Source organism: Eleutherodactylus coqui, chromosome 1 (genome assembly GCF_035609145.1).
Source record: "Eleutherodactylus coqui strain aEleCoq1 chromosome 1, aEleCoq1.hap1, whole genome shotgun sequence".
NCBI lineage: Eukaryota > Metazoa > Chordata > Amphibia > Anura > Eleutherodactylidae > Eleutherodactylus > Eleutherodactylus coqui.
Genome location: NC_089837.1, coordinates 164,936,813 through 164,960,157, shown reverse-complemented (window position 1 = coordinate 164,960,157; position 23,345 = coordinate 164,936,813). Strand labels below are relative to the sequence as shown.

The following is a 23,345-nucleotide window of genomic DNA, read 5'->3' as shown; positions in this document are numbered from 1 at the left end:
TTGTAATTTTCTTAATATCAGATTACTGAGCACTGCCTGCTGTATGTAGGATACTTCCAAAATCTCTATCACTAGAGCGATCTGTGAACAAACACTGAACCAGTGCAGAATGCTGAGAGATTTCAGATCTGAAGCTTGCATAACTCTGAATGCATCTGTGGATCAAAATGCAGGCTGTAAGTTGAGATCAGGAAAAGCACATAGACAAAAGCACCAATGTGTAACCGATTCAGCTACACAAGGGCCCGAAACAGGGGCGTTCTAATTAGTTTTACTGTGGAAGTTATTATTTTGTCCAGTCGGTGGCAGCATCAAACACCTAGCATTGAAATGCCATAGTAGCCATGCCTGACAGTACTGACTGCTGGCAACTGCTTTGGCATTCCTCCATGTAAGATAGCGATTCCGACCGCTGTCCCAGGCCTCTTTCTAGCAAATTCAGAATCCTACTCCACACTGATGAAGGGCAAAAACCCTGAAACAGCTGTAGGTGCGTGGGCTCTGACTTTGCTTTCAATTCCTGGTCATTGTTGCAAGTCTTGTATAAAGAGTCTAACATTGACTTTAGGTGTTGCTGCCTTCCAATAGGTGGCACTGTGGAGGTATTGTTTCATCTCCCTTGTTTGCATATTACCCAGGAGCATAAATGGCCTTTTAAGTCTCCTCACTCACAGTCTGGGTGCTCTCCTTAAGGGGAAAAGATAGCGTCTCTGACCCTGCTATCAGAAATAGCTATGAGGTGCTAAGTAGACTGTATTGTCAGTTTAGGGTTGCCACTTTTTCATCAAAAACACCAGCCAAGGAAAAAAGAAACAAACAATCCCCCCACCCCAAAAGAAGAAAAAAAAATTATTTCATTGGGAAATGTATGAATTAACTGACAACTGGCTGTTCCAACTCTAAGGCCTCCTTCCCACGAACGGATTTACGCCGCGTAAATTCGCGGCAAAAATCCGCTGCGTTGCCCCCTGCTATTAGGTTCAATACCGTGGAATTTCGCACCGTGAAATCTCCCGACCTCACCCGCAGCATGCTCTATTTGCCGCGGGTGTACGCGCTGACGGCTTCCATTGCAGTCAATGGAAGCCGTCCGTTCACGCTATCTCCCGCTGTAACCAGCGGAAGAGAGCGTAAAAAAACGCTTTCCCGCCTACCGCCGCCACGTCATATGACACGGCCGGCGCGTCACGTGACACGGCCGGCCGCGTCATGTGACGCGGTGGGCGTGTCACATGACGCGACGGCGGTGGGCGGGGAAGCGTCTTCACGCTATCTTCCGCTGGTAAGTATGGGGTCTCTGGGGGGCGCCGTGACGGGCTTCACTGCGGAATATTACGCGGCGGAGCCCGTCATGCTCGTGTGAAGCCGGCCTAAGAGTGCCTTCACACTTGTGATCGCCATATCGCTACGTTTTTTAACGCAAATGTCAATAGGACTTTTTAATGTTAAAAACATTGCACAAAAATTGCAAGTTTTTGCTTTGCGATTTTTGTGCGATGCGTTTTTTAACATTAGAAAGTCCCATTGACATTCGGGTTACAAAATGCAGCGATATTGTGATCGTATTAGGTGTGCGATGTACGCGTGTATGATACGTGGTAATTTCGCAGGCAATCAAATACATTGCCTTACGCTGTGTTGCTCACATTTGCGTGCATGCATTGCGTAATACGCTAGCCCAAAAGACAATGCAGCCTGTTCTATTTTGCCACATATTACGAACAAGAGAGCCCATTGCTCTCTATGGGTGTGTAATCAATGCTGTACATACACAATTACATTGCGCATGGACTGCGTATATATACGCCATTGCGAAGTGACAGCGCAGGAAAATAAGCGAAGGAATTAATGAAAAAGGGGTTAAAAACCAAAAACAGGAAGACTGCGCATGACAGCGTGCAGGAGATACACTGTCATGCAAAGCACAATATCACTGCCATATACTGCGATAGGCCGGCTCCACAGTAGTAAAACCCTGCGGGACTGATGCCGGGCTTTACACATACCGCCGTGTGAGCCTGGCCTAAGGCTGCTTTCACATCTGCGGCCTGGGTTTCGCTTTCCTGCTTCGTTCGGGGAGCAGGAAGGCAAATCCCCACAGCTGTAAGACTCTGTCTCTGGAGAGAACCAAACAGCACTGAATGGACCACATATGTTATAATGGAGTCCATCTGGTTTCTACTCAGCTGTCCAGCATTCTGCTGGAAGAAAAAGTCTTTGTTTTCTTACAGTATTTCCTTCTGGATTTGCGAATAAGGTGGTCCCAGCGCAGATGTGAAGGCAGCCTTATTCACACGAGCATGTCCAATTTTAGCGCGTGTAAAACTGGCAGATTGTAGTCAGTTGACGTTGCCTTTTTTTTAAATGTCTGTACGTAATATGGGTCAGTTTATTTCTCATGCGCAATAAAACTGAGGGAGACCTAATTTTTTCAAGAATTGTTCAATAATGACAGTGAAAAACACAGCTCACACGGGTGTCCTTTCAGCCGGCTGCACACAGCTGGGTCGGATTCCACATGCGGGAGCTCACCACAGAATCCAAACCTGTGCCCAGCCGGCATCTGCGCGTACCTGTTATTTTCTTCTTTTTCCTGTACTGCGGATGGTCCGCACGGTCATCCATCCTGCCTGCTCTCCCCAGTAAGTGCCTTTCATGGTGTGGAAGCCATGCTAACCCACAGCTCTGCTTCATGCGCCTGCTTCTCCTTCTGACCCCGTCTCCCTTATAGAAGATGACTGTCCTGCCCTGGCCTTAAACCTGAGGATTTGTGGTCCTTGCTCCGTGAGCCACTTACAGAAAAGGACTTTGAATCCATGCTGCTGAGAGTTGAGCTTAGACAGAAGATGGCTTTCTCCACATTTCAAGCAGAACTTGGCTCTATGTCTCAGTGGCTTTCTATCTTCGAAGTTGCATCATTATATCAGACTCCTAAGGTGTTGACTAAAGTTAATGGGGTTATTTCTCCCTTTTTTGGAATCAGTAATGGGACCCGTCAGGGTTGTCCTTTATCCCGACTTATTTTTGCTCTAACCTTGGAGCCTCTGTTAAAGAAACTTGGAGCCAACCCAGCTATTAAGGGCTTATTGATAAAGGACCTGAATTTCAAAAATCACTGAATATGCAAACTATCTTATTTTCTTTATTAATAGCCCAATTACTATTCTTCCCAATTTATTGTAAGAATTTTGGACATTTCAACACCTATCAAATTTTCAAATCAATTTTCAGAAATCAGTGATTTTGAATGTATCACTTCCCCAGTCCTGCATTTCAACTCAGATGGGTTCTTGAGGCCATTAACATCTAGGCGTGTGGATCCCGAGGCTCCTGGGAGTTATACACCCAAGATCACCTTGTACCGCTTCGGTTTATTCAAGAGGACTTAGATAAGTGGACTAAAGGTATATTCTACACTTATCTAAAGCTGATGGGTGAGGGGGGGGGGGAAAGGGGTAGGTCTACTAGACTTACATTGTTATTATCCGGCATCTTTCATACAAAGGATTCTCCACTGATGTAGACATGTAGACACTTAAACAATGGATCTCGATAGAGAGCTCTTTTGTACATTGGCCATTGCATTTATTATCATGGACAGACCTACCTATTCCCTTTGAGTTGAAGTACCACCCAACTATCAGCCCACAGTCTCCATAGGTCGGACTCTTTTTCCCAAAAGAAGTTGCACCCTCCTCTGCCCCGCTATTTCCAATTCTGGGCAACCCACAATTCCCTGTGGGTAACTCTCCGGGTCCCTTTCAATCCTGGTGTACTGCGTGCCGTTGTAGAGCTTCTAATTTCCTACATGGCTTTCTTGGGCCGATCTAGCTTTTCTCTCAGACCCTATTCCGCTTGGCTTTTGGAGGTCGATTCCTGGGATCTTGGACCCCTGAGTTTTTTTGCAGATCCTTGACCTCCTTAGAGCATGTCTGTATGGGTTTGGGCCCTGTCCATCACTTTCTATTCAAATTCTATACCCTTGTGATTTTTCACTCTCAGGATTTCAAGCCTCCTTATGTGACTAAATGGGAAATAGACCGTAACATTTTGTTTTCCGCAGCCCAGCTGGACAGAGTGTAGGTCTTCGATCGCCTGTAAATATCAGGAAGCGGGATATACCATAAGTTATTAACATGTTAGGGTTATGTGCCCTCTAAACTGCATCAAATTTATCCCTCTTCCCCTTTAGAATGCTGGCAATGTGGTTAGGGGAGGGTAACCTTTTACATATCTTTTGGGAATACCCCTGGGTGGCTGGGTTTTGGAGAGCGGTACATGTTAACATTTGTGAAACTTTGCATTTAAATATCCCAAAATATCCAGCCATGTTCCTCCTGCATCTCTCCGACCTTCCGCTGTGGACCTACTGAAAGTCCATTGTCAAGCATCTTATCAACGCTGCTAGGTCCTGCATTCTGGCTATTACACTAGTTGGCTTTTTTGTATTACTGCCAGTTGTTTATACTGCCTTGATCTGTGTAGCGCCTCTGTTTAACGGCTTGTTTTGTATGAGATCAATATTCTAGAGTAGGCTGATGTTGTGCAGCTTGCCTGGTAACAGGCCCTAAACTTAGGGTAGGTCTATGTTACTGTGTTCAACATTTTGCTGTGATTTTTGTCACCTGGATATTTTCAAAAATAAAGAATTTTTAAAAAAATCTACATTTTCTCTTTGGTGTATATCATTTTCTCATATAAATAATACTATAAAATAAAGATTATTTATTTTTTTTGTATTGTCCATGTTAGGCTCTGTGTACATCTGTGTCGAAGTCTGCGGTGCAGACCTTTCTCAAAATACCAGACAGAATAGCGCAATGCTCCCATGATGGGACAGAAAAATAAAAAAGCAAAGGTACATGTGAACAGAGCCTTAAAGTACCAGAATTCTTTTAGATTTTGTATACTGGTACTGTTCTGAAATAATGCTTTTAATTCGTGCTGTTATTTGTTGCAATCAGTTAGTGCATGCTGTATATACTCTACATTTTCATTACAATTTTCCACAATGAAACAACCACCTTCTATAAGCACTGCTCTCCAATAATACACAAATATGTATTTATATGTGGTTTGAACATTGTTCATTTATACTTGAGGAAGACCCCATTCCAGGGTTGAAACACATAGCTTGATCTTGTCTCTTGCTTTATTAACCCTTTGCAATCCCATTTTGGATTCAGGGTTTCCTATGGAGCGTTCTCTTTCTGCCATTATACAATGGCGCCATCTGCTGGTTAGCGCTAGTACTGCTGTATGTGACATGCTGAAGAGGCCCCCGACAACAGAACAGCCAGTAACACACAGTAAGAATAGTCTGCCGGCCGTCTTCCGACATCGGAGCTGTATAGCCTTCAATCAGAATGCCTTTAGACATCAGACAGTAGATTGTAAAGGGTTTAAGGAAGACTTTTATTTTGGAACTATTGTTGCCATCATATTAGTTCATTCTTGGGGAGCAGCACGTGTGGAAGGTAGTTGTTTCATTGTGATTACTTACCTGGTTTCGAGCCACGGAAAGACTTTTCTGGTTACCCTGGAATGGCATGCAGACCCCTAGCCTGGATCTAGCAGCTCTCCCGTTTCTTATCTTAGTTGTGCACATTCTATCACAACTGAATCAGATGAGAGTAATACTCATTTGTACTATTTACTGTATCTTCTGGTCCCTTTCAGTGCATATACCACACCATATGGCGCCCCTGTGTTCTTCCTCCCCTTTGTCTTCTTCCCCCCTTCCCAAGATTCTGTCATTAGAATTTGTTAGCACTTTGTAAAGGAAATTGCTTTTCAAGAACATTTCCACCAATTCTGTTGAAACAAGGTCCATGTGGAAAATATAGAAAGCTACCCAGCAAATGTACAAACCATGGCTCTCTTCTCTAGTACTAAGGATTTCCAAAATATTGCAAGCAGAAAAAGATTCTTTGTTATGGGACTCAATTCACATTTGCATGCTGTATCCCAGAGTTACTGTATATAGTCAGCTCACAAAATGCAGCAAACTAATACCCAATCATATACAATCTTCCAATTAGAACATGCAAAATTGCATACCAACTACATGTGCTGCAATGATCCAGCGCTGGACAAATCCAGAGGGCCAGGTAAGTCTATGTGTCTAAAAATTTGCTACTGGCACCTCCACTATTTGGTTGTTTTCTACTAATGCCAATATTACCACTTACTGCCAGGCTACTATGAACATGAAAGTAACCCAAGCATGCTTGCTCATGCACAAAATTGCAGAGATTACAGGTGCTTCATTTGTCAATGCATTGTAACAGTGTGCAAAGGTCATGTGTCACAGCAAGGCAAACCATGTGTCACCTCTAGGAACTCCTGGCTTTCCGATGGGACTCGTAGATTAAACCTTCCCAAAAGATACGGCTTTTTCTGGTGATAAAAAGCAGCGCCGCACCTCCCCTCACGCCACTCCATTCGCAGAGCATCCACTGGATGGGAACACGCAGGAATTAGTGAGGACAAGCAGATATAACAAGTATGGGGCAGGTAGACGCTCCCCAATCATACAACCTGTTGCTGGTGGTACTGGCATGCAGTGATATGCAGTTTTGGGTGTTGCTGATACTCAGATTGTTAATGGCAGGTGAACTATTCACGGGTAGCAAAGCAGGGTCTTTTGGAAAAGAAAGAGATACGCTTAACATAAAAGACAGCAGGCGAAGAGTTAAAGGACATAAATGCATAGTTAATGTTCCGGAGTTATATGCAATCCCTCTATGACTAGTGTGATTGGGACATCCATACAGCAATAGACCCATGTTCAGGTTACATCTTGGGGCTGCTATTATCTAATAATGCCTACTGAATTCCTCCAGTGGCACTTGTGGGGATTGTTCAGATTTACTGCTCATCCCATTTACCAAAAAACACAACTTTAGATAAATGCATTTAGTAGGAAAGAGAAGAAGACAAAATAAATGACAAAATAAATCCCACCTGCACATAGTAAACTCAACAGAAACTCTTGGAAGCAACGTACAGAAGCAACAGTGCAACTGGTGACCTCACACACAGGGCGGAGTAGGCTGCACAACGCACCTAATGGCCTGCAGATCAGACACCATGATTAAAGTGAAAGAACCTTCAGGATATGTTCATACGGTAGGATTTGTCGCGGATTATTCCATGTGGAATTCCCCCGCAAAAATTGCGTCAAAATCCATTGCATTTTGGCATGGATCCACAAACGGTATGTGCCCTGTCAATAGGCAAAATCCACATGTGGAATTCTGATGTAGAAATGGCATTTTCTGCACCTAAAAAGCACACCTAATTTTCGCTGTGAAAATTTTGCACCTAAAGTAGTGTCAAAATCCATGCGAAAAAACGCACCATTGAAAGGGTGAAATTTGCTAAGGATCTGCGCCAAACTTTGTGTCAAAATCTGCAGCGCAAAATAAACAGTGGATTTTGGTGCATATCCGCACCAAAAAAACCTTACGTGTGAACTAGAGATGAGCGAGCATACTCGCTAAGGCAAACTACTCGAGCGAGTAGTGCCTTATTTAAGTACCTGCCCGCTCGTCTCTAAAGATTCGGGTGCCAGCAGGGGGCGGGCAGCGGCGGGGGAGGAAGGGAGGGGAGATCTCTCTCTTCCGCTTCCCCCCCGCTCCCCTCTGCTCACCGCCGCAACTCACCTGTCACCCGCGCCGGCAGCCGAATCTTTACAGACGAGCGGGCAGGTACTCGAATAAGGCACTACTCGCTCGAGTAGTTTGCCTTATCGAGTATGCTCGCTCATCTCTAGTGTGAACGTATCCTAAGGCTGTTTTCACATGGGCTACAAAATCGTGCGATTTTCCGGCGATGCGACTGCGCTGCAAAACACATGCTTGTGAAACCCATTCTTTTCAATGGTCTCCTTCACATTAGTGATATTTTCACTGATGCTATGTTGCAGGAAAAAAAATCGTGGCATGCTCTATCTATCTGCATTGTGCTATTTTTTTATCACCCATGTTTCCCTATGGAGCCTCCTTGTTTATCGCCTCGCGTGAAGTTGCGATTTTAACATTAGAAATTACTATTGACTTTCGTGATTAAAAAATCACGCAATTTTATCGCGGGCGGCAGCACTGCGATATTATTCTTAAGGAAAAGCATAGGTGACGCTACAAAATCGCTACACTGCGTCCCCCTTTCCGCTCGCTCGCTGGCTCTTAGCAAGGGGAGGAGGCAGGACAGGAGCTAGCTGCTAAACTCCCTCCCAACTCTCTTTCTCTGGCAGCTCCCATAGGAGTCTATCTTGGCCGGACGTTTTTACACAGTGGGAGTACGCCCATCTGAACTCTTGCATTGTAAACCAATGCATGAGATGGGCAGCGTATATCGTCTGGCCGTGAAAGCGCGGTCGATATACGCTCGTGTGAATGAAGTCTAAAGCTGATTTTTGAGTTCCATGCATTGCTTCCTTGCAGCAAACTCACATATCATTACATTGTAATTAATAGGATGCTTGCCTCCAAACTGCTTCTATTATCTGCTGCTTCAATAAAATAAAAAAAATGTCTATACTCGCTTGCATTGCACCTCCCACTCCGGGCCTCTGTAGTCCACGGTGCTGGTCCACACTGTGCTTCTGGGTAGACAGATCATATGATTGCTACAGCCAGTTCCTGGCCTCACTAAAGTTAAGCCAAGGGACTGGCCGTAGCAATCACGTGTTTCTCATGTGATCTGTCTAACCAAAAGCATGCTGGAAATCAGCAGCACAGACTGCAGAGGTCAGGAGCGGGAGGTGAGTATAGCCAGTTTTTTTATTTTCTTGGCTAGAAAAGGGAATTTTTCTAATTATATGGAGCATTATTAATAAATTGGTCCAAGCGGGGCATTATGTGTAAACGGAGTATGAACAGTTGTTCTTTTCGACGTTGAAAAGTTGAAGGGTATGCCTGCCTAACTACAGCACTTACTGCAGAACCACGGCATGTAAAGTCTGTGATGTAGTTTCCATAGAAGCAGTCATTGAAGGATTACTAATTGATCTACAATCAACCTTTATGGACTGTTATTAAATTGAACTTATCACTTAAATATACTATGTATCACAGATACCGGTCCTTTCTATACCTATAACCAGCAGTCTGTCCATCCCTACAGAGAGGAGAGACAGGAGGCAGGGGACTCCTAACAGGTAGAGGCTATGGGCAAGATGCATTTTGCTGAGCCACTGATACAATTAACTCCTGCTGGGTGGGACTCAGAAGAGAGCTCTAGGTTGAGAAGAGCATTCATGCCCATTCATTTAAAGTACCCAGGAAGACTCAGAGAAGGAAAGTTGTAATTAAACCCCTGCTGGTACCCAGAGGAGGTAATTGAATCCCTGCTGGGACTGGTAGGAGGATGATGTAATTAAACCCTTGCTGGGACTCACAGGAGGAGGTAACTAAAACCTTGAGAATATTTCAAGAATATTGCAAGATGGGAGGCACGGTGTATTTTACTCTCTGACAATTATTTGAGGATCATCGTTTAAAAAGAGGGTCAAATGAAGAGCTGAGAGCAGACGAGTACAATACATACCCACACTTTTACGCTATCTGGCAACCCTGGATCTCTATCTGGGAATCCACGAGGTTCGACAACTGGATCCTAACAGGAAAGACCCAGGCTTGAACAGTTGCATATGGTCTGTTCCCATGCTAAATCAGAACTAGAGGTGGGCTTGGGCCAATGTCTCACCCCCCCCCCCTACTTCCCCCATATATTGGGCTTAGTTTTAAGTTTTCTTTTTTGATTATCTATAATTATCAAATTAGAGACAGGGGTACTACTTAGAACATGTATAATCACTTACCAATTGAGAATGGGTAATGTAACTATTCCATGATGTTAATTGTGCTTTCATAACTGATATAAACTGCTGTCTTAATAAAAACTTTTTGTACATCAAAGAGGGTCAGAGAACTCAAAACTCAGTTGTAAATGGATCAAAAGACGAGACTTTAAAATTGCTTTACTACATAGTGGGCCTCTTCCAGATTTCTCTTTTCCCCCACTACTTCCATTCCTGCTCCCCTAAATTTGTGACCCCCTATTCTGGAACTACTCTGTTACTACTGAGCAGTGTCATAAAAAAAAAAGAAATTGGAAAATCCCCTTAAGCATAAAATGCAATAAACACATCATTATTAGTCCAAGTTATCATGTGTGCAACCAGTCAAAATAGAAAACTTTTCCATTGCTTGACAACACTTGAAAGGCAAAAGATGCTGACATCAGCAAAGCAGCAGTATAATCAGCGAGCTCTTGTACAGGCTAGGAAGCATTTTGCTTCATATGCAGCGCCTGATCAACTGTCATAATTTATTCTGGCAGGCATTTGCAGGATCTCGCTTAAAGGGAACCTGTCATCAGGATCATGCTGCCAGAACCACGGACAGCATGATCCTGGGACAGGTAAGTACAGTGCACCTATGTATTATTCTACATTATTTGAAGTTTGACTTAGAAGGGAGCCCTAAGTCTCTGTGGCAGTGCCGTTTTGGCCCCATGACTCAGAGTACCCCTCCAAGTCAACCTTTAAAGTATGTTTATTCTGAAACGCTGCAGCATACATCCCTGTCTTGGGTTCATGCCGCCCGGGTGTTCAGGCACTATGAATCTGCTGACGGGTTCACTTTAAATAATACCTCTGCTCATTGGAGAGATCTATTAATAGGTTCCAAAATGGTGCATAATTTGGCAATTTATTGAAATTCTGCACATGGTATTTGAACAATATTTGCTGCAATTTGCTACACCAGTTAGCTAGCTATTTATCATTCACGCCACCCTATGACGGATATACACATATATTACTAATTTGCAGAAATGATGCACATGCAGTTGCAAGCAAAAGTAAGTGAATGCTTCGGAATTAACTCTTTCTGCATTGATCATAAAATGTGATCTGATTGTTATTAAAAGTCACACTTATAGACAAATACAATCTAAGGGGCTGTTCACATGTGCGTGACAATTTTCGGCCGGCCGTGGCGCAGCCGAATATCACGTGAACGGGCGTTAAAACTTCTGTCTTAACGCCCGTTCCGATGGCCGAGTGCGGTGATATACGCCGCATCCGGAATACAGTCAGGCAGGGGGTAGCAGTTTAGCTCTGCTAAACTGCCTACCCCTGTCCGGCTCTTAGCAAGGGGAGGTGGCGGGACGGGAGTTATTGTGCTAAACTCCCACCCTCTCTCTGTCCCTTGCCGGCTGTCTTCAATGGGAGGGGGCGGGAGCTTAGCACACTAACTCCCATCCTATTGCAGACAGCCGGCAAGGGGTGGAGAGAAGAAGGGCAGTGGGAGGGAGTTTAGCAGCGTGAGTCTATGGCACTGCCCGTATTCTGGCCAGAAAAGATAGTTCCAGAACTATCTTTTCTGGCTAGCGTAAAAGCGTCCAGACGGAATGCGCACCATATGCTCTATCTTGGCCGGCTGGGTGCTTTTACACAGTCGAAAATCACCCATCAGATGGACAACGTATATCGGCTGGCCGTGAAAACGCGGCCGATATACGCTCATGTGAAAGAGCCCTGAGGCCGGGCTCACACGGGCGGATTTCAATTCCAGAATCTGCGATCGGCATCTGCATAGAGGATACGCAGTAAAATGTAGCCATTCAAAGACATGTACTTTTGCTTTCTCGCTAAAACTCACGGAGGAAAAATCACAGCATGCTCTATTTGGTTGCAGATCACGCATGGACAGCTATCATTAAGGTCAAAAGGTGGCTGTCCGACCCACAGCCCAAACGAATTTAACATTGTGTATAGGCTGTAGGTACTCACGTTATCGATAAGCAATGGCGCAGGAAAAAAAATACTTAAGAAAAAAACACGTAATGCGCATGACCAATGTTGAGCCGCTGCTGCCATCCGCAATACAGAAACTAAAAGATACACAGGGTCGCCGGCCAGGCTCACAGCCGGAATCCTCTGTGGTCCTCCAAACATGTGCAATCCGGTCCACCGGTGTGAGCCCGACCTATCTAAACTAATAGCACACAAACCGTTGTATCATTCATGCTATTATGCACACTAAACATTCACAGTGCAGGAAGAAAAAGTAAGTGAACCTGTGTGTCAGTTACTACTTCAAGAGCTAATTGGTAAAAGGTATTCCAATTAAAGGTTATGGAAACCTTTAAGGGCAATTTCTTCACCTTAAGGCCTCTTTCACACGGCCATATACGCTTTTACGTTCGCCCGAATGCACCATAAAAATCAAATGAATGAAGAATAGCCGCAATCAAGTCACAATCTTAAATAGCGTATTCTTGGTTATTCACACGAGCTGCTGCAGCGCATCGGCAAATAATACACTGCAGTACAGAAATGCATCGATCGTCAGAAATCTTCAGAGTGACTGTAATCTTAGATCACATGTGTCAAACACAAGGCCTGAGGGCCGAATCCGGCCCACTGCCCCCTGTTATGTGGTCTGTGTCATGCCAACGGCCGCTCACCACTGTATTGATTACCAGTTGGGGTGCCGCAACTCCCCACTGGTAATCACTGTTAGCGCTGATCCCAGCACACACTCTGATGTACATGTGCAGCCGGAATCCTCCTCCCCATAAGTCCCCTGCTCCTCAGTTCCGCAGGAGAGGACTCAGGGAGGAAGTGTTCCGGGCGCACACACTGACGTCAGTGTGCACCCGGGCTCAGCGCGAGCAGAGGGGGAGCGGTGCTGACAGCAAAGAGGAGGTAAGTATATGGGTTGGGGGGAACTATTATTACTAAGGGGGGTTAATATTACTGAGGAGGGGTTAATATTACTGAGGGGGGGGGGTAATATTTCTGAGGGGGAATTAATATTACTGTGGGGGGTAAATAATGCTATGGGGTTAAAATTACTGACGGGGATAATATTATTACTGAGGGGTTTTAATGTTACTGAGGGGGGTTAATATTGCTGAAGGGGATAATGTTACTATGGGGTTATTACTACTGGAGGGGTTAATATTATTGCTGTGGGGTCGCTATTACTACTGGGGTCACTGTGGGGTACCCTGTTACTACTGGGGCCACTGTGGGGGTCGCTATTACTACTGGGGCCACTGTGGGAGTCTTTATTACTACTGGGGCCACTGTGGGGGGTCGCTATTACTACTGTTCCACTGTGGGGGTTGTTATTACTACTGGGGCCACTGTGGGGGTCGCTATTACTACTGAGGCCATTGTGGGGAGCGGCGCTGACAGCAAAGAGGAGGTAAGTATATGGGTTGGGGGGAACTATTATTATTGAGGGGGGGTTAATATTACTGAGGGGCGTAAATAATGCTATGAGGTTAAAATTACTGACGGGGATAATATTATTACTGAAGGGGTTTAATGTTACTGAGGGGGTCAATATTACTGAGGGGGGTTAATATTACTATGGGGGGATTAAAATTACTGACGGGGATAATATTATTACTGAGGGAGTTTAATGTTACTGAGGGGGACTTTCTCAGAAGTTGCATAGCACTTGCATTGAAAAATCACAATTTTAGAAGCGCGATATCAGTCTTGATATGAATTTCTTGAACCAATATTACTCCCACCTATGTAAATACAGTCTAAATGCATATATTTTTGGCTGACAAGAGTTTTTGCAGTTAAAGCCCTTTTAGACACAACGTTTTTCACTCAAAAATCGCTGAAAGCCATCTTTTGAGCGGTAATTGTTGTGTTTAACTGCACTGACATCGTGCAGTTTTCGTTAAGCCGTCGCTGATCGCTGATCTTGCAGCATGCAGAAAGATCAGCAATCAGTTATCAGGAATTCACAGTGGGATAGAAATGATACTATTGTTTCAGCTATATCCTGCTCCCTGATGACAGGCGGAGAATGAAGAACACAGCTGTCCAGCTGTGTCTTCATACCCTGTTTGGAGCACTCGGCTGTATAAAAACCGGGTGCTCCGAGCAGAGAACAGCTGGATGAAGAAGACAAGCGGGGCCACCCTGCTTGTCTTCTGCATCCTCTGCTCGGTGCGTTGGCAGTATATATGAATTTGGTACTTCATTTTATTTTAGTATTTTAACAAGAAATAACAGTTGGCAATGTAACTCTTCAGTGAATGACATCACTGAATGGCTGCAATTGGCTGATTGAGCACCGGCTGTGATTGGCTGCCAGCACTCAATTAGCCAATCACAGTGCTCGCTTTGCTAGAGGCGGGGTATTCAAAGCCCCGTCACCAGCAAAAGCTCCGCTTTGAGACAAGAAGGACGCAGCTTACCGCAGCACCACCGAAGACCATTGGGACGCCGTGGAGCAGGTGAGTATTGTGTTTTTTTGGGGGGGGGGGGGGGCATCTGAGCTAGGTCTTATTTTCAGGGAGGCCTTATATTTCAAGCCTCCCCGGGTAATCTAAGAACATTCTTTATTCTTTCTAATACCAGTAACTACATGCAATATACAGTCTTTTTTTGGGTGACTGTGTATGTGCCTTACCTATGGTTAACCTTATATACAGCCATATATCCAACTGTTAGCATTCTGATGAAACTGAGCAATCAGTAGAAACACGCTGAACCAAAAAGAACCTAATTGCTGGTGGCACCAAAAGTATTAAAACTACTAGTAGTTATTTTCAGTCTACCATGCGTTTTTAGAATCAAAAGTACTAGTGCGGTGTAGTATTATCATAGATCAATCCAGCCTTTTAGATAGTTGCTCTGTTAGGGCCATTCATTTAGCTGGTGAAGCTCTGAACAATCCAAGCTCCTTTTATGGTCTATGTGCAAATCAATACTAGTCGTACACAGTGAAACGGCATCTGAAGCTATATTCTACACTATTTTCTATTCATAGATATTGGCCACATTAGGGGTTGTGGATCATTGGTCCTCAGATGAACTTGATGCACCAGCACCTAACGGGCTACAGTTTCTCTAGCCCCTGTTGGATGCTTCTGTCCTCATCTGATACCAATATCTGGTCCATCTGACTACCCGGAGTTCCTATCTGGGGGACAAAGGAAGGGTTTCTTCCCTCAAAAAAACTCTATTGATCTAATACACGACTAATGAATGTATTAGGCTCTCCAACAATTTACAGAGCATTTTTTCTATAGTTCGTTGCCTTCTCCTTTTGAGAGGACAATATATGAGGTGGTGGGAATATTTTCAAGGTGTTTTATCTTTATGTTACTTATAAAGCCCTAATCCCATTTTATTCATATTATTAAAAGTTAATTTTTAGAATCAATTCGGTGAAAAAGGTTTTAAAATATTTGATTCTTCTGCCTCAGTGAATTTGTTGACGACACAAATGGAAAGGAATCCAACAAGGAACAAGGGATTCCGCTGACAACAGATTATGCTAATAAAAAGGAGGAGCAGTGAGTAGTCTAAAGGCCCATTTACATTGGTCGAGTGTCGGGCAAACGATGCCCGACACTCCTCCCTGTATCCCAGCGCTCCTCTACGGGAGCTAGCAGAGTTGGCTCGCACACGGAGCGGCCAGCAGGGGGGCAGGGTAGTGCAGGAGATTTCTCTCCTCTCGCTCCCCTGCCACTCTCCATTCACATAACACAGGCGCCGTTCGCTATTGAACGGCAGCTGTTTAAACTGCACGATGAGCGATGAGCTTCATTGCTCATCTTTTGTGCTGCTAAACAGCCGCGGTTCCATAGCGAACGGCGCCTGTATTATGTGAATGGAGAGTGGCGGGGGAGCGAGAGGAGACAAATCTCCTGCACTGCCCCGCCGCCTGCTGGGCGCTCTGTGTGCGAGCCAGCTGTGCTAGCTCCAGTGCAGGAGTGCGGGAATACAGGGAGGAGTGTCGGGCATCGTTTGCCCGACACTTGTCCAATGTAAATGAGCCTTATGGCCTTTTTGACAGGAAAATCGTGTGAATGAAGAATAGCCACCATCAAGTCCTGAGCTTCAGCTGCGTTTTGATCCATTCACATGGGCGGTTGCTGCGTATTAGTGAAAATATACGCTGCAGCACAGAAATCCCTCGGCCGGCATAAGTCCTCAGAATGCCTTCTAATGTATAAATAGAGGCAGCTGTTGGACGCAGCTAAACTCCCTCCCCTTCCTTTTTTTTCAGCTCCCATAGGAGTCTATGGGAGCCTCCAGCATATACTGGCAAAAAGATAGGGCAAGAACTATTTTTTCTGCCTGCATATAAAATTGGTCACCGATGTCCTATTATTCCGGGTGCGATGTTTTTACATGGCTAAAAATCGCTCCTCTGAATGAATAGATTGGAAATCAATGCTTCACGAGGTTTTTTATCGCGGCTAAACTAGCCATGTAAAAATGCTTGTATGACCTAACATGAAGAAAATCTATACTCCCCTTCTTGCCTTGTCATCTAGTGCATGACCTCAGTCATCACATACCGTATACTGAAATGCAGATTGGTGAAAGTCGCGTGACTTTGTAGCACTACATGCAAGGTTTTTCGGGGGAGGCTTGAAATAAAGCCCTTCCTGAAAAATAAGCCGTAGCTGAATAAGAAAAAAAACAAAACACGCATACATCTCACCTGTCCCGCGCTGTCAGCCTGGTCGCATCTTCTCCCCGGGTCCCAGGCAGTGATCTTCTTCTCTTCTGGCCAGGGATTCAAAAATCCCCACCTCCTGGAAGCACTGGCTGTGATTGGCTGAAGCTTAGCCAATTTTAAATCACTGCCATTCATCGAGCGTTGGATGTGATTGGCTAAGCATCAGCCAATCACAGCCAGCGCTTCCAGGAGGCGGGGATTTTTGAATCCCCAGCCAGAAGAGGAGAAGATCACTGCAGGGAGAAGATGCAGCCGGGCTGACAGCGCGGGACAGGTGATGTATGTGTATATTTTTTTTCTTGCAGCCAGTTCTAGATAAGGGCTTTGACAGTAGGATTTCCTACTGTCAAAGTAGCATCGGGACGCACGAAAACCACGTTTTCGTGCGATGCGATGCAACAGAGAGGAAGGCTCCATAGGGAAACATGGACTACAAAATCTCACGAGTTGCGGGCATATAGCAGGACCCGTGAGGTTTTTGTGTTGCTTTGTAGCATGCTACAAAACATTGCATGTGAGAAGTAGCTCGTAGGAAAGCATGGGCTTCTCATACATGCGATTTGTAGCATTGCAGCAATGCTACAAAATCGCGTGACTTTGTTGCCCGGGTGAAGGAGGCGTTAACAACATTTGCTGCTCCTCCTTTTTTTCCTTCAAACATTCAGGCAACATTTTTAAATAAAAAAGCGCAAAGTCAGAAACCTCTCAAATAAGCTTCAAAGTTTTATGTAGATGATCAAATTCTTTTGTGACCACAAGACAACCTGGAAAGTATTCTAGATTTTAAAAAATCAGCAAAGGAGCTCATTTAGTAGATAAGACTTCCCATATAGAGATGAGCGAACGTACTCGGTAAGGCCGATTTCGCAATCAAGCACCGCGATTTACGAGTACTTCACTACTCGGGTGAAAAGTACTCGGGGGCGCTGTGGGTGAGCGGGGGGTTGCAGAGGGGAGTGGGGGGGAGAGGGAGAGAGAGAGAGCTCCCACCTGTTCCGCGCTGCTACCCCCCGCTCCACCACGCCACGCCCCGCTCCACAGCGCCCCCGAGTACTTTTCACCCGAGTAGTGAAGTACTCGAAAATCGCGGTGCTCGATTGCGAAATCGGCCTTACCGAGTACGTTCGCTCATCTCTATTCCCATAACATGAACACAACAGTCCCAGAAAACTAGGAGAGGAAAGTGTGGGTCTTAAAGGGATATTCCCATCTCAGGGCCTTAAATGTCCCCAGACTCTCACCCTGCCGGCCACTACTCCCAGAGGTTGTCAGGATTTCCCGTAAAAGCTGAGCAGCCTGTGCTACACTGTCTCCTAACCTGTGATATGTGGAAACAGTGCAGCTTAGAAACATATACGATTCAAAAAGAAAAAGCCCACATGCTCCATCCAGTCTGCCCTTATATAGTTAACCCCTTAAAGGAGATGTCCCGCGCCGAAACGGGTTTTTTTTTTTTTTTAAACCCCCCCCCCCCGTTCGGCGCGAGACAACCCCGATGCAGGGGTTAAAAAAACCACCCGCACAGCGCTTACCTGAATCCCGGCGGTCCGGTGACTTCAATACTTACCGCTGAAGATGGCCGCCGGGATCCTCTGCTTCCGTGGACCGCAGCTCTTCTGTGCGGTCCACTGCCGATTCCAGCCTCCTGATTGGCTGGAATCGGCACGTGACGGGGCGGAGCTACACGGAGCCGCTCTCTGGCACGAGCGGCTCCATAGAAGACTGCTGAAGACCCGGACTGCGCAAGCGCGGCTAATTTGGCCATCGGAGGCCAAAAATTAGTCGGCTCCATGGGAACGAGGACGCCAGCAACGGAGCAGGTAAGTAAAAAACTTTTTATAACTTCTGTATGGCTCATAATTAATGCACAATGTATATTACAAAGTGCATTATTATGGCCATACAGAAGTGTATAGACCCACTTGCTGCCTCGGGACAACCCCTTTAATGACATGGCCTATTTTGGGCTTAAGGACGCAATGATTTATGGCGGATTTTCTTCTCCATTTATCAAAAGTCATAACTTTTTTATTTTTCCGCCGATGCGGCCGTATAAGGGCTTGTTTTTTGCGTGGCGAACTGTCGTTTTTATCGGTGCCAATTTTGGGTACATTTGACTATATAGTAAAACTTTTATTTTTTTTTTATGATAGCGGGGAGAGAAAACGCATCAATTCTGCCATAGATTTTTTTTTTTTACAGCGTTAATCATGCAGCATAAATGACACAATCCATTTTTTCTGTGGGTCGGTACGGTTACAACGATACCAAAATTCTTACATTTTTTTTAGGTTTTTCCACTTTTCTGCAATAAAAACCCTTTTTTTGGAAAGCTTTTTTTTTTCTAAATCGCAGCATTCAAAGTCCTGTACCTTTTTTATTTTTCTATGTACGGACCTAGGTGAGGTCTTATTATTTGTGAGACGAGCTGTACTTTTTATTGGTACCATTTTGGAGTATATACGGCTTTTTGGATCACTTTTATTGCGTTTTTAGGGAGGCAAAAATGCTAAAATTTAGTTTTTTTTGCTTTTTTCAGTGCACACTCAAAAGCATGTGCAGCGTATTGTACGCGTGGTTACGGACGCGACAATGCCAAATATGTGGGGTTTTAATTTTTTGTAACCTTCTTTTAAGCTAATATGAGTAAAAGCATAAAAAAAGGGGTTTTTTTTACATTTTTCTTTTTATTCACTTTTTAAATCTTTTTTTTAATACAACTTTTGTCCCCCTGGGGAACTTTGACCGCAGTACTGCCCATCGCTGTGATAACCGCAGTACTGCCTTATTGCTTATACAGTGATAATAGGCATTGGCAATACAGGACGCCATGGCGGACTGCCAGTCGAAGACACAGAGGGAGTGTGCTCCCTCTGTGAAGGGGTTAACTGCGGGACGCCGGCTGTGACTGACAGCCGGCCCCCGCTGCGGGATAGCGCAGGATCATATGTGATCCCGCACTATCCCCAGGACGTAAGTTTACGCCCTGTTGCGGGAAGTACCCCGCTCCCAGGACGTAAACTTACGCCCTGGAAACATTAATGCATTAAAACATCAAGGATATAGTAAATTTTGATTAAATAAATTGTGTAACTTGTCGTATTGTCTTTTGCTTTATAACAATTGACGTAAATCTTCAAATAGACTTAGAGGGTGTAATTTTGTTGATGACATATGCCACCCCTCCGTATATCCCTCTCAAGTATGAATATGCCTGAGGCTCTAGTTATGATAACCGGAAAGGGATCCACATATTGTGTTATTCTCCCGTTGCCTTAGTTGCATCCATTCCAAACATAAATTAGAGTAATAAACCAAGTAGCTAAGTTTAAAAGAAAAGAAAATTTTAAAAAACGAGGGGGAGTGGGGAAGGTAATATAGCGGGGTACCTAGGAACGGGAGAGATAAAGAGTAGAGAAGCAGAAAAGAAAGAAAAGAAGCAGCTCTGAAGATGTGGATCGCGAGTCATGAACAGGAGTGCCCTTATAAATTTCACTATTAGGATAGATCTATGCTTCTCCCATGCTCTCTAGGCATCTATGCTTTTCTAGGCATGCTAGAATTCATTTATTGCTGACTTTCCAACCACATTTGCTGGAAGTTTGTTTCAAGTATCTACTACGCTTTCAGTAAAATAATATTTGCTAACATTTGCTTTGGATTGTACCCCCTTAGCTTCTTAATAAATAATAATAATTTCCTTCCTGAACCACGTTTATACCTTTGACATATATAGAGGTTTTCGATCATGTTCCCCCTTCTCGTCTTCCCTTCAGGCTATACAAATTAAAGAGGTTTTTCAGAAAAGTTGATCAGCTGAAGTCCACCGCTCAGGACCCCAGCTGATTGGGTGCCTGCTGTCATTGCCACTACACAATAGGGTACAGAGTGGAAGCTACTGCTTCAACCCCTGTGTAGTGACCGGCCAGCACATGTTATTGCAATGACCGCTACATCTGCACTTACAAGCACTGGTGCTGCACAGAGGTTGGAGCGGCAGGTTCGCTCCGTACCCATGTGTAGCTGTACTGACAGTGAGCACCCGATCAGCTGATTGTCCTGGGTCCTGAGAGGCAGAGCCCAGCCAATCAACTATTGATGACCTACCCTGAGGACAGGTCATCAGTAATATTTCCCTGAAAAACCCCGTAAGGCCTCGTTCACACAAGCTTGAAAAGATCGCTGTTATACTGCACTAAAGATCGTGTGAACGGGTTATTTCCCGCTATATTAATTAGCTGTGAAATTGCCCATTTACACAATCGGAGGTGCGTGGTGCATGTTATCCAGCTGCCATAGGAGTCTATGGAAAGCACGCACCAATGATAGGTCAGGTCCTATCTTTTATCGCACCACGGACCTTTGATGCGAGCTTTGCAGTCGCATGTCCTATAATGCACAAAAAGAAAGGTATACTGGCAGCATACGTTTCTGCAAAATTAAGTCCCAACAGGGATCCTCTTTATTGGCTTCACAAAGTTAAAAAGGCAGCAGCAACTACATGCGCTAAAACAGCGCTCGTATGAACAAGGCCTAAGTCTTTCCTTATAATTTTTGTTCTTTTGACTCATACTATTTCATCAATGTCTTTCTGTAGATGAGGTCTCCAGAACTGAACACAGTATTCCACATGTGGTCTTACTACAGCTCTATACAGCGGGATCACAATCTCCCTCTTTCTACTAGTTATACTTCCAGGTATACAGCCGAGCATCCTACTCGCTTTCTTTGCGGTCACACTCCGGACTCATTTTGAGGTCGTCAGAAATTAGAACCCCTAGATCCTTCGCTACTGAAGTCCTGGATAATACAGAACAGCCAATATAATAGTTACTCCAAGGATTCCTTCTCCCAAGTACATTATTTTACATTTTGAACATAGAACTGCAGTTTCTATTGTTTTGACCATTTATCCAGTAAAGCTAAATAGTTCTCCATTTTCAAGACACCAGCAGGAGTATCAACTCTATCGTACACTTTTGTGCCCCCAGCAACAATGGCAGATTAAGGGGACCATGGGACCAGGACTGTTCACACAACTTGGGCCCCACCTCCCGCAAAGCAACCACAACAATACCCATTTGGTGCGGATTCTACGCCACTTTCACCCCTTCAATTGATGGAGTGAAATTTGCTGTAGATTCATACTAAAATCTTCAAATGGTGTCTCTGCACACTCTCTCTATCCAACTGCAGCAACCCCTAATCAACTTCTCAGTTCTGCCCCATAGTAATAATGTAGCTGCTGTGGCCCCGCTAATTAATAGTGAACCACGCTCTGTGACCCCACTAATTGTCCCTATTATAATCTGCCACTGACAGACAAACCTTATCTACTAACCCTTCCCCTATGTTACTTTCACACATATTAAAAAGAATAGGACCCAGGACAGACCTTTGGGGCAGAGGCATAACGTGAAGCTTCTGGGCCCCAATGCAAAATCTGTAATGGGGCCCCAACTATAATGCTTTATTCATAGTACTAAGCTCCCTATATGCGAAAGAGAAGACTTATGGGCACCCCAAGGCTCCTGGGCCCGGTTGCAACCGCATCCCTTGCATCCTCTATAGTTACGCCCCTGCTTTGGGGTACATCGGTTATAACTTATCCCTGTTCACAATACCCTCTGTTAACCCCTTCAGGACAAGAGATTTTAAATTTTTTTTGTTTTTTCGTCCCCGCTTTCCCAGAGCCTTAGATTTTTTATTTTTCCATTGACTTAGCTGTATGAGGTTTTGTTTTTTTGCGGGACAAGCTGTACTTTTAAATAGCATCATTTAATGTACCATATAACGTACTGAAAAATTTAAAAATTTTTTAAGTGAATGAAAAAAAACGCAATTGCACCATTTTGGGGGTGAGTTTTAGTTTTTACAGTGTTCACAGTGCAGTAAAAATGACATGAATTTTGTTCTATGGGTTAGTACAATTACAGTGATAGCAAATTTACATAGATTTTTAAAATGTTTTTCGACTTTAAAAAAGTAAATACATTTTTTTTTCCTTAACAAAAATTGCTGTTACCGCATTGCCATAGCGATGAAAAAGAAAACTCTATTCTGGAATTTTGTACTCCCCTCCCCCCCCCCCCTTATGGCATTCACCATTGTGATATTTTTATAGTTTGGACTTCTATGTACACAGCAATATCCAGTATGTGGGGTTTAATTGTTTAGGGTTTTTGACAAAAAATGTGAAAGGAGTTTATTTTAACTTTATTTATTTTTTTTACTGTTCAAAAAAACAACTTTATTAACTCTTGTTTTTACACTTTTATTTAGTCCCCACGGACTTGAACTTGATGATTTAATACTTTTTAATGTTGCCAAGGGCAGGACTTGATAGGCATCTATGCATGTCAGCCATGTGAGCCTTCATCCAACACTTCTGTAACAGTGTCAAAGAAATCAATGAGATTAGCTTGACGTAAACTGTGCTATTTAGCCTTGAACAGGTTCTTAGTTCTTAAGTGGTCAAATGGCCTTATTTTCAGGAGAGTTTCTATTATGACTACTGCAATTGTCAAACTAAATGGCCTGTACTTCCCGATTTCTACTTTACTACCTTTCTTATGGATGGATACAACATTGGCCATTAACTCACCAGGATATCGCCTGGTTAAAGAAATCAGAGGTGAAGTAATCACAGATTGAAGTTATGTAAGAACTCTGTGGTGGATGCCATCTGGACCTACTGCGTGAATCAACTTTAAGGGTACGTTCACACATGAATTTTGGTTTGAAAACTGCTGCGGATCTATAGCGGATTTCGGCCTGCCGCTACTCTCACATCGCAATCAGCAGCCCTTCACTACAGTGCACGGA

The 23,345-nt window shown here is 44.3% G+C and overlaps 1 protein-coding gene across 3 annotated transcripts in view; it reads right to left on the bottom strand.

Annotated features, from left to right (window-relative positions):
- The window catches only part of FAM131A (family with sequence similarity 131 member A), a 75,727-nt gene that overhangs the window by 17,939 nt on the left and 34,443 nt on the right, over positions 1–23,345 (bottom strand). Inside the window, exon 1 of one of the 3 annotated variants that reach the window (XM_066603353.1) lies at positions 6,334–6,364. The exons of the other annotated variants lie outside the window; for them this stretch is intronic. The gene's annotated coding sequence lies outside the window, so the exon portion shown is untranslated. Of the gene's footprint in view, positions 1–6,333; positions 6,365–23,345 lie in introns of those variants that run through there. 3 annotated transcript variants of the gene reach the window in all.